The sequence below is a fragment of the Nicotiana tomentosiformis genome, chromosome 4, assembly GCF_000390325.3.
Source record: "Nicotiana tomentosiformis chromosome 4, ASM39032v3, whole genome shotgun sequence".
Classification (NCBI taxonomy): domain Eukaryota; kingdom Viridiplantae; phylum Streptophyta; class Magnoliopsida; order Solanales; family Solanaceae; genus Nicotiana; species Nicotiana tomentosiformis.
In genome coordinates, this window is record NC_090815.1 from 43,324,534 (window position 1) to 43,342,081 (window position 17,548).

Genomic DNA, 17,548 nt, shown 5'->3' on the forward strand with positions numbered 1-17,548 from the left:
CCACCGCCGCAAGTTCTAAGTCATGTGTTGGATAGTTCTTCTCATGATTCTTGAGTTACCTAGAAGCATAAGCTATCACCTTGCCATGTTGCATTAATACACACCCAAGTCTGATCCTCGAAGCATCACAATATACTACAAACCCATTTGTACTGCCTAGTAGAGTCAACACTGGTGCCGTAGTCAATCTCAATTTCAACACCTGGAAGCTCCTTTCACAAGCATTTGACCATTGGAACCTAATTACCTTCTGCGTCAATTTAGTCAACGGAGAGGCAAGAGTAGAAAAACCCTCCACAAACTTCCTGTAATACATTGCTAAGCCCAAGAAACTGTGAATCTCGGTTGGTGTCGTAGGTCTAGGCCAATTCTTCAGCACTAAAATCTTTTGAGGATCAACCTTAATTCCTTCTCTAGAGACAACATGACCCAAGAATGTGACAGATTCGAGCCAAAATTCACATTTTGAAAATTTTGCGTACAATTGGTGCTGATGAAGAGTCTGCAAAACTGCCCTTAGATGATCGACATGGTCCTCTTGACCCCATGAATACACAAGAATATCATCAATGAACACTATGACAATGGAATCGAGAAAAGGCTTGAAAACCCGATTCATAAGATCCATGAAAGCCGGGGGGGCATTTGTTTGCCCAAAAGACATTACTAGAAATTCAAAGTGCCCATACCGGGTCCTGAAAGCTGTTTTCAAAATGTCTTGCTCCATGATCTTCAATTGGTGGTACCCAGACCGTAAATCAATTTTGGAGAAGTACCTAGCACCCTGTAACTGATCAAACAAATCATCTATTCTTGGTATTGGCTATTTTTTTTATTGTGACTTTGTTGAGCTGCTGGTAGTCAATACATATCCTCAGTGATCCATCTTTCTTCCTCACAAAGAGAACCGGTGCACCCCATGGTGACACACTCGGTTGGATGAAACCTTTCTCTAACAAATCCTTCAATTGTTCCTTTAACTCCATCAATTCTGCTGGTGCCATTCTATAGGGCGGAATAGATATAGGCTGCATGCCTAGCATCACATCAATCTCAAAATCAATCTCCCTATCTGGAAGAATCCCAAGGAGCTCATCAGGAAAGACCTCTGGAAATTCATTCACAACTGGCACATACTCGAGTGTAGGCGCCTCAACATCGGTGTCCATAACCCGGACCAAATGATAGATACACCCCTTATTAATCATCTTTGTGGCCTTAATGTAAGAAATAAACCTACCTTTTGGCTTCACATTATCCCCCTTTCATTTAACAACTAGCTCATTTGGAAATTCAAACCTCACAGTTCTAGTTCATCTATCGAGCTGGAAAATCATAAATAAAGCCAATACATTCCCATAATTACATCAAAATCTACCGTCCCCAATTCATTGAGATCGGCCATAGTGTCCCGGCCATGCACCATGACAACACAACCCCTATAAACCCGTGCGGTCACAATAGACTCACCAACCAGAGTAGATACAAAGAACGGCTCAGGAAGCTGTTCCAGTTCTATCCCAAATTCCATAGCAACATAAGGGGTAACATAGGACAAGGTGGAACTGGGATCAATAAGAGCATATACATCATGAGATTGGACAGTCAATACACCTGTGATAACATCTGGAGAAGCCTCCGCTCTCTGGCGACCACTCATAGTATAGAAACGGCTGGGTCCCCCTAAACTCTGTGCACCACCCCTAGCTGCACCACGCCATGCTGGTGCTGTAGTGCCTCGAGCTGGAGGGTGTGCTGAAGATGTAGCAGCTGCAGAACTGGATGGCTGTGCTGTGACCCTACCCGCACCCTGGCGGGATGAACTACACTCCCTCTAAATATGACCCTTCAATCCACAACCGTAACATATGGGTAGGTCCATGTAGCAGATCCCTAAGTGCATCTTCCCACACCTGGGGCATGAGGGCCTCCACATGGGGTCCCTTACTGCCCTGATTGGTCCTGAAATGACTCCCTTATTGCTGACTGGGCCCTGCTAGCGGTGCACTGGCTGAAGACTGAGCAAAAGACTGGGATGGCCCTGATGACCCTCCCCTAAAAGCTGATCTTCCCCCACCAAATGACTCCCCAAAGTTGCTCGCGGACCAAACCTTGCTGGTACACTCTCGCTCCATTCTATTCTTCAACTTACGGTTCTCCGTAGCTTGCGAAAATACTACCATTTTCCCATAGTTCATATCTGAATTCAAGGCAGCTGTAGTGGCCTCATTGATAACCATATTGGCCGCACAATTTGGTGCCAAAAACTGGAAAATATATGTTTGGGTCTACGATAGTTATGCGGCCCGCAGACCCGTTCTACGGTAGTATATTGCACCGCAGAACCTCCCTTCGCAAAAATCCTAAGGCTGATTATGCGATCAAAGTGCGGCCCACAAAATGGTTGCGCGGTCGCATAATTGGATGCGTAATTGACATAGAAAATGTCCCAGGTAGCTGCTTCACTCTGCGGCCATTCTGCGGCCCGCAGAGTGATTATGCGCCCACATAATGGGCCGTAGAATTGCCTATTTCTGCAAAATATTTTCCTTCAACTCCCCAACGCATTGTTCAATCCAAAAAGTCCAAAAATATTATTAACCTCTACTCCTACCCCAACATCACATAACCCCGGTTTTTAGGAAATATTTTACGGGGCCTTACACTATTATGGGTAAATGGGCCAGAAGTGTCGTCATGAGATAAGTAGAATAAAAGATAAGGGAATACTAGACAAAGGACAAACCAACATGATATAGAAACTTATACATGAGACATAAGGGCCTATAAGGCCGACATGATCATTTGAACACTCAAAACGTAGGCTGATAAGGCCACACAAGTATCCACATACATGACATATGTCTTTAAGCCCCTAAGAGTACATAAATAACATAAAGGTTGGGACAGGGCCCTGCCATACTAATCAATACATGTCCAAATCATACTGACCAAATAGGCAACTTCGAAGAAAATGGAGGGCACAACCACCTTCTACTGAACTGATAGCCTTCTAGGAGGACTGTCGACCTATCTATCGGGACCTTTGGGCATGAAATGCAGCGTCCCCCGACAAAAGGGATGTCAGTACAAATAATTTACAGAGTGTGTAAGGCATGGAAATCAGTATATGAAAGACATGAAAGAAACATGGAGTAAAGGAACCAACCTGTAAGTATGAATAACTCTGTGAATCTTGAAACATTTATAATGTCATGCATGTGCGTATAAATGTCATATGATGCATAAGTATATGCGTACATAACATCATCAAGCCTCTGAGGGCATCCCATCGTATCATCTCGGCCTCTGTGGGCGAATTCATCAACGTATTCCAGCTAATCAGGTGGCGGTGCGTATATAACGCCGTAACCTTTCCCCATACCCCATATACATATAATATACGCGTATATAACGCCATCCGATCATGGGTCAATGTACATGTATAAATGAATGCAATGCATAAGAAGTAAGTCAATAAGATCTCTCGGTATGTCATATGATCAATATGACTTCGGTTAATATCATGAAATAAACTTTATCAACTTACGTATTTTCTGAGACTCATGGATAGACGATATAATAATGGGACACATGGGGAATCAAGAAAATAGGCACCCCTAGTTGTTCTAAGAATAGAGTCATTTGTGAAAGTTCCGTGTTTGCTTGTTTTCATTGTATCATACGGATCATGCCAAAAAGAAAGAAAACCAAGCTCAATATGATCTTCTTACGTCTACAATGAGTAAGCCGACTTCGTCGTCATCACATAAGCGTTGTAACTCTCATATTTCAAAACCAATATTCACAAGAAAATGGACAGCATTTACCCTGTTCTTACTATATCCCATAAGTTACTAAAAGTCACCAAACAACCCAAACAAAAACAATATAATTCACAATAAGCTCTTCAAATACTTCAACAACCATTTTGAGTGGCAAGCTCGATTTATGATTAACAAAATATAGTTTGAATCCAATTACTTTTCCATGAATCTTCCTACAATATCTATAACATCTTACTTATGTTTACCATATCATTTACAACCCAAAACATCATAAGAATAATCTTCAAAAATAATCTACACGCCTAACACCTTAACCTTTATCGTCAACCTCTTATTTTTCATGTTATCTTCTTAAATAAGCTTAGTTAGCACATAGATAATCTTAAAAACATCAGCCATAACATAATCAAACTATTTATAACAATTTCCAGCCGCAACATACTATATATATAGCCTCAACACAACCCATAAAAAGAGATAAGGATTTCTTATGCCATGTCAATTACTATCTTGTGGATATCCTCTTAAACAACTCAACCAATACATGATTAACCTTAAGCACAACTAAGAACATGATTTACTTACCTTATGCAGGAGATATAACTTTAAATCCCCATCTGTTTTAGCTCACAACAACCCTCAATCACAGCACAACACTATATGAGTTATATTCTCTTCCTGAATCAACGTTTGTGTTCAAGTTGGTAGGTAAATACTTGTATTTCTCCTTGAAACTCTAATATATATGAGGGATGGACTGATTCTCACCTTAATAAACAAGAAAAACATGAAATCTGAGGTTACTTCACTTGAAGAATCCTCCAAAATAGCCACAAGATAAAGCACTACGATCTAGCAAACACCATGGGAACTCTAGCATTGGATTCACGCTTTTCTCTTTGGTTTTCACCGTAGAATCATGGAGACTGCTTTGAGAGTGTTTTGGGAGAGTATATGGTCTGTTTGTGGTCAAAACATGATCCCAAATGAGCCTTGACCCGATCTTTAAAGGTTGGAGAATCACCCCTGCCTAAGTGGGTCCCATGGGAGCTGCTTGCGTTGTCTCGTGAAAACGCGAATATCTCTCTATTCCGATGTCGTATCGATGAATGGTTTAATGAGTTGAAAACTAGACTCTTAGAACTTGAATATAGTATGTGCATAGTCCCTTAATTCCATGTATATTGGGAGAAAAGCTTAGCTATATTTGACCTAAGTTTTAGCACATTATGAATGTAACTTGTGATGACCTTTGCTAACCTTTGTTCCATGAATTGCTTGACTTCAAAACATAACACATGACTATTATAAAACTAAAATATTTCATAAAATAACCTTCTTATAATGTTAAGCACCCTAGTTTCACCCCAAAAGTATATGTTATAACTTCCCTCGCTTGTCAACTTTCGACAAAACTTATTTTCTTCAATTTGTTTAGCTTCTAAGCCTTCCAACACTCTTGGTACTTGTTATCAATGATCTTAAATATTAACTTAATTTATATGCTTCCAAATATAATATCATTTTCGAGATTACATCAATTGACTTACGACGTACTCTCACGTACGAAAACATGGGGTGTAACATCATTCCCCCCTTTGGAACATCCCTCCTTGAATGTTGACTGATGTGCTTATCAGTTTCATAACCTATAGCTCTTACGAATACTTTAATATTATCCTTGCCATCTCGGCAAATGTTTGGTGAATAAATCCTAACGCCAGGGCATTCCCCCCTTTAGGCCTCTTTCTCACACCATGACTTGTGGTCGGAATTCTTCTAATCTCGTAACTATTGCTACTCTATGTCATGCAGCATGTATGACTCTGTCCTTGTATGCGTGCCTATGCGACTCTTCTATCCTTTTTCCTCCAGTTTTTAGCCAATCTCTAGGCCTCACTTTATGAACATTTACAGAACTATGACAACTTGTCCCTCTGGGCATCTATAGGTGTACTGATGTTCTTCGCTCGATACTTTGTCGAACTTACGAATATTGATATACATTGCTTCATAGCCTCGGTTATCGATGCTTATGGATTTACTACATCTAGGTAGGTGATACTATACCCTAACTCTTACTTCGTTTTATTATTACCGAGATCTGCTACCCAAATCCGGTTTACTCTCTCACTACTTATCCCATATGCATAATTCTAAGCCGTTTAATGCTTCCTTATTACTGTTCATCTAAAGAATGGCATCATAATCTCATCTCATACTTCTGAATTTTTATCCATTTATTGTTCACTTACCTTAATGTTGATCTATAATCTACCATTGATAACTTGAAACCTCTTACGTAATACATTGTCACTAGGGATCACGTCTCATAGGGGAACATCTGAAGTGATTTTCCTGATCCACCTAGGGACGATACTATACTTAAATAATCGTGCTTCATAGAATCCTAACGTGATTCATCTTATGGGGGTATTCTAATCTCATTCCATCCATGAAATCCATTTTCTTTAAATCATTACTCAATCAAAGACCCAAACGTCATCCTCTTATCTATCACAATTACAACCTTATTGTACTACCAGGGAAGCATTCCATCTCTTCTAAATTCTCCTAGTCTTAGTCTCCTTTGCATTCATTAAGGCTATACAGAGCTTTCTATAACTTACGAAAACCATTAGCTCTCTTGTTTTGATGGGTTTGATCCCGAGGACTTACCTATTCTCGTTACCTTCTCACTCATTTTTTCTTATCCTTACTCCTATCTACCTAAAACCTTGTCTCTTTATGATACATTATCTTACAACCTACACATAGCTATTTATACTATCACAACATTTCTTTAACTTGCTAGCATCATAGATTTACTTTTGTGCCTTCTCAGTTGCCTTTAAATATAAGCAATTACTTTTCCTGACCGTTCTGCCACTTGCTGCATGAATGCTTGGCTTATCTTAGTGCCCACGAATACTGGAATTTCCTGTGACTTATATGATCTCAAATATCATTTTTGATTTTTACTTCCCGTTCATTAGCCAAGATAGGTGCCACTTTTTTTTATGGAGTGCATACAATGTTGTAGTGAGACTGTTGTTATAAGATCATTTCTTCTTTAGGTCACTATGCTTATACTAAAGCCTTCTTCCTTATTTTCTCAGCTAGTCTTTTGTTGTAGTACTTAGAGGAGACCCTTTGTCTCTTGTAAAGCTCTGAGCTTATTACATCATATACCTGATAGAAGTTTTGAGGTTTTTACTTGCCTATAATTATCTGTAGTTACTTAAATCCGCGCCATTGTGCTCGTAGGGTAGCTTCTGAACTGAAATTATTAGAATTTCGCTAGTGGTACTTTTTTTTTCGTGACACTTATACGGTACCTTTAACTACCCCAACTCCTATCTGAATATTTCACAAGGATCACGATGTCATCATATCTGCGAGACTGGATTCCCTATGTTGGGTTTCACTACGTTTATCTTGCACGATATATTGATTTATCTGTATCTTCTTTTCTAACCATAACTAGACTCTTCCTGAATCAATTACAAACTACTCATTGGTCCATTATCATATCTATATTTCGCGTAATCTCTCTTGGCTTATTTCCCTTGCTTAACTTACCTCTCGTACTGACTCCTTACATATCAAGTGTTCATTTGCACTTATTTATCAATAATATCTAGTGCGGTAACCCTTACTGCCTCTCCCTGGCATGCTTGCATAATGTTATGAAGTCGTAACATATCTATAGGGTATAAATAAATGCAATCTCATTCCTTTCGCCTTTTTACCGAATTCTTCCTTTTCTATTCCATAATTACCTCATCATTTTTGGAGTCTTTTCACATCTTCACTGACCTCTTAAATGCCTTGCGTTAACCCTTCTGTACCAAGGATAACTGAATATCTTACGCACGACGGTGACACCTAGTGTAACTAGAACACTTAAACCCTTAAGCTTAACTCTGCTCACAGTGCTTACTTTAGGGACACGTCTTCATGAATGACCTTTAAAGGTTATCCTTCTGTTGTCCATTCTATTATTGCCGAAACGCGATCTCTGAAATTCTCACAATGTCGACTATTATCAAATCCTTCGGTCCCGAATTCATGTTCAGTTTATCTTATTCACTAGCCCATACTAATTTCTATTACTCCGGTGATCTAACTTTTCTTTCTAGTAAGCACGTTGGAGTCACCAACTCATTTCTCGAAATGAGGATATGACTTTAAGCCTATACTATTTTATTGTCTCAAGGCCTGTCACTTCTCGTCTTTTCATTTACTTGACTATAGACTCTGTCATCCTATCATATTTTGATTTACCATTATCACCAATTTATCAAATCTTACTCATAATACTTCATTTACTCTCTTCTTATTCTTCCGCTAATATTTTCGTCTATTACCTTATTCTAAAAACTTCAAAAACATTCTTTCGCTCTTAGATCCCCTTCCTCTATCCACAGGCTCTTCGAGTCGCCTAACATTCTCTCTTTACTAGGGGCAGGAGCCGTACAAAAAATAAATATATATCCTTCTGGGATTCCAGCGCCAATCTTCTAATTGTTTCTGGACATTCTAGTATTTCATATATGACTGTACTATTATAGAGTGCACCATCTGGATATCTCACAAGGAGAACTATTACCATGTTTTGCACTATCCTTCGAAAATGTTAACTAATTATAACAATCCATCCACAATTTTGGGAATGACACAGAAATTTGCAAACAAGTTCCAAATGATAAAATGGACATATTCCAAGTCCTGAAACAAAAAATCGAACCCGGTAGCCATAAAGTCAAACCATGGTCAAACTTAGAAAATGTCTACACCTTCAAATTGCCATCTTTCGATAAAAAGAGCCAACGCAACCTAGGAACCTCCAAATCCAATTTGGAGCAAATGACTAAGTCCAAAATTACCATACGAACCATTAAAATACCGTTCCGGGGTCGTTTTCATAATGGTCAAACCACAGTCAATATTTGCAACTTAAGCTTCCAAACTAAGAACCAATTGTTCCAAATCAATCTAAAACCTCCCCGAAGCCAAACCAAGCATTATCTTGCACTATCTATTGATTTATCTGTATCTTCTTTTCTAGCCATAACTAGACTCTTCCTGAATCAACTACAAACTACTCGTTGGTCCATTATCATATCTATATTTCGCGTAATCTCTCTTAGCTTAATTCCCTTTCTTAACTTACCTCTCGTACTGGCTCCTTATGTATCAAACGTTCATTTGCACTTATTTATCAATAACATCTAGTGCGGTAACCCTTACTGCCTCTCCCTGGCATGCTTGCATAATGTTATGGAGTCCTAACATATCTATAGGGTCTAAATAAATGCAATCTCATTCCTTTCGCCTTTTTACCGAATTCTTCCTTTTCTATTCCATAGTTACTTCATCATCGTTAGAGTCTTTTCACATCGGACATCTTAAACTCCTTGCGGTAACCCTTCTGTACCAAGGATAACTGAATATCTTACGCACAACGGTGACACCTAGTGTAACTAGCACACTTAAACCCTTAAGCTTAACTCTGCTCATAGTACTTACTTTAGGGAAGCGTCTTCATGAATGACCTTTAAAGATTTTCCTTTTGTTGTCCATTCTATTATTGCCAAAATGCAATCTCTGAAATTCTCTCGATGTCGACTATTATCAAATCCTTCGGTCCTGAATTCGTGTTCAGTTTATCTTGTTCACTAGCCCATACTAATTTCTATTACTCCGGTGATCTAACTTTTCTTTCTGGTAATCACGTTGGAGTCACCAACTCATTTCTCGAAATGAGGATATGACTTTAGGCCTATACTATTTTATTGTCTCAAGGCCTGTCACCTTTTGTCTTTTCATTCACTTGACTATAGACTCTGTCATCCTATCATATTTTGATTTACCGGTATCACCCATTTATCAAATCTTACTCATAATACTTCATTTACTCTCTTCTTATTCTCCCGCTAATATTTTAGTCTATTACCTTATTCTAAAAACTTTAAAAACATTCTTTCGCTCTTAGCTCCCCTTGCTCTATTCACAGGCTCTTCGAGTCGCCTAACATTCTCTCTTTACTAGAGGCAGGAGCCATACAAAAATAAATATATATCCTTCTGGGATTCCAGTGCCAATCTTCTAAATTTTTTCTAGACATTCTAGTATTTCATATATGACTGTACTATTATAGAGTGCACCATCTCGATATCTCACAAGGGGAACTATTACCATGTTTTGCACTATCCTTCGGAAATGTTAACTAATGATAACAATCCATCTATAATTTTGGGTTACTCAAACCCCAGTTGGATCTTGATATCCTATCCTTCTCTTAAACAATATCTGTTAGCTCCCATAGGGCATAACTAAGATGGGTGTGGCCAATTATAAATACCGATAATCTTCACTAACTGGGTACCTCGTACCCTTCTTCACTTTGCTTCTTTTACTTGTTGAAACTTGTATCTACCTTCTGATTCTCTTATTGCTTCTTACCATATGGGTGGATAGATATTCATGCCTTAGGGCTCGTTATCAAGAAGCTTACACGTTTTAGTACACGCATGATCTGCTGAAGACCTCACATTTACTCATCATAAGCATAATGCAAAACCAAGTTCCTCTGACTCAACTGTTCCACAGCCACATTCAATATCTTACCAACTATCTTTCTGTATATAGGTATCGTTATGTTATGAATAAAATAGAATTTAGGAGTTTGAATTCTTACAACTGAGCTATACCACACGATCTAGAGTAAGAAGAAAGACTAATAGTCCTAAATTCTTTGTAGCCTCCTGCTTATAAGGGTGGTGCACAATACACCCACAAATAAGACTCTACTAGACACGACTTGTAGACTCCCTAGGATAGAACTTCTTTGATACCACGTTTTGTCACGACCCAAATCGGAGGGCCGAGACAGGCACCTTATGCCTTACTCAACCGAGTACCAACGCAACATATCTTTCTTATCATACCATCATGGGTAAATGGTCCAGAAGGGCCATCATGAAATAACCAGAATAAATTTAAGGGCATACTAGACATAGGATGACCCAACATAATATAGAAACTTATACATGAGACATACAGGCCTATAAGGATGACATGACCATTTGTAAACTCAAAACATAGGCCGACAAGGCCATACAAGTATCCATATACATGACATCTATCTACAAGACTCTATGAGTAAATAAACATCATAAAGGTCGGGACAGGGCCTCGCCATACCAATCAATACATGTCCAATCATACTAACCAAATAGGCAACTCCAGAGCAATTGGAGTGCACCAATACCTTCCGCTGAGCTGATAGCCTACTAGGAGGACTATCAACATGTCTATAGGGACCTGCGGGCATGAAACTCAGCATCCTCAGGCAAAAGGGACGTTAGTACAAATAAAGTACCGAGTATGTAAGGCATGAAAAGCAATATATAAAAGACATGAAAGAAACATGGAGTAAATGACTCAACCTGTAAGTTTGAATAGCTCTGTGAATCATGAAATATTTATATTGTCATGCATATGTGTATAAATGTCGTATGATGCATAGGTATATGCGTACATAACATCATCAAGTCTCTGAGGGCATCCCATCATATCATCTCGACCTTTGTGGGTGAAATCATCAACGTATGCCAGCTGATAAGGTGGCGGTGCCATCTGGTCATGGGTCAATGTACATGTATAAATGAATGCAATGCATAAGAACTCACTCACGAGCTCAAAACACCAAGATAACATCTGGAACCACGAATCGGACCCAAAACATATAGAATTCACAATGAAACTCAAAAATTGCTAAAATCACAACCAAATCGTCCGATTCCTACACTACCCACTCGGAATGACACAAAAATTTGCAAACAAGTTCCAAATGACAAAATGGACATATTCCAAGTCCTGAAACCAAAATTCGAGCCCGGTAACCATAAAGTCAAACCATGGGCAAACTTAGAAAATGTCTAAACCTTTAAATCGCCATCTTTCGGTAAAAAGAGCCAACACAACCTAGGAACCTCCAAATCCAATTCGAAGCAAATGACTAAGTCCAAAATTATCATACGAACCATTAAAACACCGTTCCGGGGTCGTTTCCATAAAGGTCAAACCACGGTCAATATTTGCAACTTAAGCTTCCAAACTAAGAACCAATTGTTCCAAATCAATCTAAAACCTCCCCAAAGCCAAACCAAGTATTCCCGCAAGTCATAAAACAAAAAATACACATAGGGGAAGCTTCAAAAGGGGAAACTCGGCTCAAATACACCAAATAACCGGTTGGGTCATTACATTCTCTCCCTCTTAAATAAACGTTCATCCTCTAATAAGTATAGAGACATACTTGAAGTTTCAAAAAGATGAGGATAACGACTTTGTATATCATGCTTGGTCTCCCAAGTCGCCTCCTTGACCGGTTAACCTCTCTATTGAACCTTCACCTCTTCTTCGTTCTTCGACCTCAACTTCAAGACCTGCCAATCCAAAGAGCAATCAGCTCCTCAACCTAAGTCAAATCCTCTTCCAACTACACCGAAAAGAAATCTAACACATGTGAGAGATCATCATAGTACTTTTGGAGCATGGAAACATGGAAGACCGGGTGAACTCCCGACAAGCTGGGTGGCAATTCAAGTTTGTAGGCCACCTCACCTACTCTCTCAAGAACCTCAAAAGGACTAATACACCGAGGGATCAACTTGCTTTTTTTCCCAAACCTCATCACACCCTTCATGGGAAAAATTCAGAGTAGAACCCTCTCACCCACTATGAATACCACATCACGAGCCCTCCTATCAGCATAACTCTTTTGCCTGGACTGTGTTGTACGAAGCCGCTCCGAAATCAACTTCACCTCTCCAACGCTCACAGACCAAATCAGTGCCCAACAACCTAGCATCTGTAGGATCAAACCAACAAACCGTAGAATGACATCGCCTCCCATATAAGGCCTCGTACGAAGCTATCTGGATGCTAATGATAGTTGTTGTTGTAGGTGAACTATGCTAGCGATAGAAGCTGATCCCACAAGCCCCTGAAACTAATGACACATGCACATAACATATCCTCGAAGATCTAAATAGTGCACTCGGACTGCCGGTCCATCTTTTGATGAAGTGCCCTACTCAGCTCGACCTATGTGCCCAACTCTCCAAAAATACAATGTGAACTGCGTGCCTCGAGCCAAGATAATAGACACTAGCACACCATTAACGCGAACAATCTCACGAAGATAAATCCGAGCCAGCTTCTCTGAAGAGTAGGTAGTCATGACTGGAATGAAGTGTGCAGACTTGGTCGGTCTGTCCATAGTGACCCACACTGCATTGAATTTCCTCAAGTTCCGTGGAACTCTAACTACAAAATCCATAGTGATACGCTCTAACTTCCACTTCGGAATATCAAGCCTCTGAAGCAACCCACTTGGTCTCTGATGCTCAAACTTAACCTGTTCAAAGTTCAATCATCGATCCACATACTCCACAATATCTTTCTTCATTCTTCTCCACAAGTAGTGCTTCTTCAAATCATGGTACAACTTCGCGACACCCGGATGAATGGAATACCGCGAACTATGGGCCTCCTCAAGTATTAGCTCTCGCAACCCATCCACATTGGGCACACAAATCCGGCCCTGAAGCCTCAATACCCCATCATCACCAATGGTAACCTCCTTGGCATCACCGAGTTGCACCATTTCCTTAAGGATAAGAAAATGGGGATCATCATACTGATGTGCCTTGATGCGCTCAAACAAAGACGACCGTGAAACAATGCAAGCAAGAACCCAACTAGGCTCCAAAGCATCCAACCTTACGAACTTGGTGGCCAAAGAATGAACATCCAAAGCTAATGGTCTCTCCCCAAACAGAAGAAAAGGAAGACTCCCCATGGTCTGAGCCTTCCTACTCAAAGCGTCGACCACCATATTAGCTTTCAAAGGATGATAAAGAATGGTGATACCATAGTCCTTTAGTAGCTCTAACCACCTACGTTGCCTCATGTTGAGATCCTTTGGTTTAAATAAGTGTTGTAGATTCCCGTGATCCGTGAACACCTCATAAGACACCCTGTAGAAATAGTACTTCTAAATCTTGAGCGCGTGAACGATGGATGGTAACTCTAAATCGTGCACTCGGTAGTTCTTCTCATGGGGTTCAACTGACGCGAAGAATAAGCAATCACCCTACCCTCCTGCATCAAGACACACCCAATTCCAATTTGTGAAGAATCACAATAGACGTTATAAGAACCTAATACTGAATGTGAAACCTTAATGGAGCTATAGTCAAGGCATTCTTGAGCTTCTTAAAGCTCTCCTCACACTCGCTAGACTACCTGAATGTGGTATCCTTCTGAGTCAATCGAATCAAAGGTGCTGCTATGGATGATAAACCCTCCACGAAATAGGGATAATACCCAAACAAACCTAGAAAACCCCAGATCATAGTAGCAGTAGAAGGCTTGGGCGAACTCAAAACTGCCTGAATCTTCTTCGGATCCACCTTAATCCCCTCACTGGACATCTCATGGCCCAAGAATTCCATTGAGTATAGCAAAAAGTAACACTTAGAGAATTTAGCATAAAGCTTCTTCTCCCTCAAAGTTTGGAACACGATCCTCCGGTGCTTCTCATGCTCCTCTCGGCTACGAGAATTCACCAGTATATCATCAATAAACACAATAACAAAGGAATTCAGATATGGTTGAAACACGTTCATCAAGTGCATGAAAGCTGCTGGGGCATTGGTCAACTCAAAAGATATCACCAAGAACTCATAGCGGCCATAGCGGGTCTGGAAAGATGCCTTCGGAATATATGAAGCCCGTATCGTCAACCGATGGTACCCCAATCTCAAATCAATCTTCGAGAACACTCTAGCACCCTAAAAACTTATCAAACAAATCATCAATACATGGTACTGGGTATTTGTTCTTGCCGGTGACCTTGTTTAACTGCCTGTAGTCAATGCACATCCTCATCGAGCCGTCTTTCTTATTCACAAATAGCACCTGAGCACCCCAAGGTGAGACACTCGGTCTCATGAAACCTTTATCAAGCAAATCTTGAAGTTGTTCTTTGAATTCCTTCAACTCCACTGGTGCCTTGAGATATGGTGGAATAGAGATGGGCTGAGTGTCGGACCCCATGTCAATACTAAAATCAATATCCCTATCAGGTGGCATGCCCAGTAGCTCTGCTAGAAACACATCTAGAAACACTACGAAACTGATTCAACGGTAGGAGCATCAACATAACATCCTTCACAAAAGCTAAGTATGACAAGCACCCCTTCTCAACCATTCTTTGTGCCTTCAGTAAAGATACCACTCTCCTAGAAACATGACCCAATGAACCTGTCCACTCCAACCTCGGCAACCCCGATATAGACAACGACACGGTCTTATCGTGACAATCAAGAATAACGTGATATGGTGACAACCAATCCATGCCCAAAATCACATAAAAAACCACCATATTGGGTAACAAAAGGTCAACCCTAGTCTTATAACCCTCGAAGTGACCAAATAAGAACGATAGACATGGTCTACCATAATAGAATCCCCAATAGGCGCTGTCACATAAACAAGGGTACTTAAAGAATCACAAGATATATCCAAATATGAAGCAAAATATGATGACATATACGAATAAGTGGAAGCCGAATCAAATAAAACTGATGCATCCCCACGACAGACCAGAACAATACTTGTGATGACAACATCTGATGCAACAACCTCAGTCCTACCAGGAAAGGCATAATAACGAGCCTGGCCTCCCCCTCTAGGACGACCTCTACCCGCTTGTCCTCCACCTCTAACTGGCTATACCGGTGGAGTAGCAACTGGAATAGAAACCATAGCTTGAGTACCCTGCAGAGGTCCACCCCTCCGAAGTCTGGGACAATATCTTACCATGTTCCTAGTATCACCACACTCAAAACAACCTCTTTACGGGTGTGGCTGCTGCTACTGAGTCTGCCCCGGACGGCTAGAATAACTGCTATAGGAACTCCGTGTAGAAGGTGCACTAGAAAATGGCTGTGCAAAATGAGTACTCTGAGGTCCCTAAATAGCTAGAGCACTGCAAGTAACCTGAAGTGCATACTGAACTAGTCGACTAATAAAGCCTCTGCCATGATGAGCTAAAGGTGCAAGGCGTGAACCACTAAAAACTCCAAAATCTTGAAGCCTCTTGGCCTCCCTATCATCCCTCTCCTGGCCATAAATGCTCTCTAATCTCCTATAGATCTCCACAACTTAATGAAATGGAGCCACAGTCTCCAACTCCCTTGCCATACCGAATCTGAGGCCATAACCGAGTCCCTCAATAAACTACAGACTCTATCTCTAACAATTGAAACCAAAGAAGGTGCATGATGAGATATCTCAGTAAACCTCATAGCATACTCAAACAAAGTTGTAGACCCCGGGCGCAACTGCTCAAACTCGGCGCGCAACGCATCCTTGAGGGTCTGTGGAATGAACTCCTCAAAAAGAGATCAGTGAACTGAGCCCAAGTAAGTGGTACTGCACTAGCTGACCTACTCTCCTCATTTGTCTGCCACCATCTATATGCCATCCCCGTCAGCTGGAAAGTAGTAAGGTTGATCCAGCTCAACTCCTCTATGCCCATAATGTGTAGAATACGGTTACACTTGTCTAGAAAACCTTGTAAATCCTTGTTGATACCCAATTTTACCCTCATATTTTTCCAAAGAGTATATATATTATCAAAATGTCATTCTGCATCATTACTCAATTTACAAGATTAATAAAGATATTTTTATAATTCTTTCATGATTTTTACAACTTTAAAATTAATTTTCTTGCATTTAAATTATTTAATTATTTATTAATTATCCCTTAAATTATTTATGATGAATTAATCATCCAAAGTACTTTTTTCATCCACATATATGTTTCATAATATTTTACTTCATTTTATATAATTACATTTGTATTGTTTTGAGCTATTTACATAATTTTGCAAAAATGACCTATATTCTACAAATAATTGCATTTACTATATTATTTATGCCAAAATAGAATTTTTATATTTTTATAATGTTGAGTTATTAGTTTAATAGTTTTACAGCATAAATATTATTTTTACCATTTATTAAACATTTTAATAATTTATTTTATTAATTTTAAAGGGGTTTCAAGAGCTGGCCCAAAATAAGCTAATTTTCGAACCAAATTTGGCCCAAACCTTTAGCCCAACACCCTAATAACCCTCCAGCCCAATACCAGATGACCCTTTTAGCCCCACCCGGTCGTGACCCATCTTATAACCTGCCTCATCTCCCTTTTAATCTTGGTCGTTGATCTCAAAGATGTGGCCCTCAAACCATCCCTTTCTTTTATCCACCAAACCCCTAACCCTAAAGAACACTCTCTCATTCCGTTGCCCCCATAACCTCTCGAACCTTCCTCCTCACAAACCCTAGTAGCCGCCTTCCTCAATCTTCTCCCAAATCCGATCAATCATGGATTCTTCCTACTATTCTCTTACCTTTTATGGATCATCTCATCGTTTCTTACAAGACTAAGGTGTTACATAGTACTTGCCTCAATTTTGGCACGTACCAATCCCCAAATCGGGTGCCACCGCCTTCAACCTTTGAGATTTAGATGTTATTTCATCTATATGAACTCACTACCAGGCTAAACTGATTCTAATTGATTTTTCATGCTATATTTTCCTTATTTGTGTTTAATCTACTCTCTTTCTTTATTGGGTACTTAATTCTGATGTTATATAAACCCCTCCC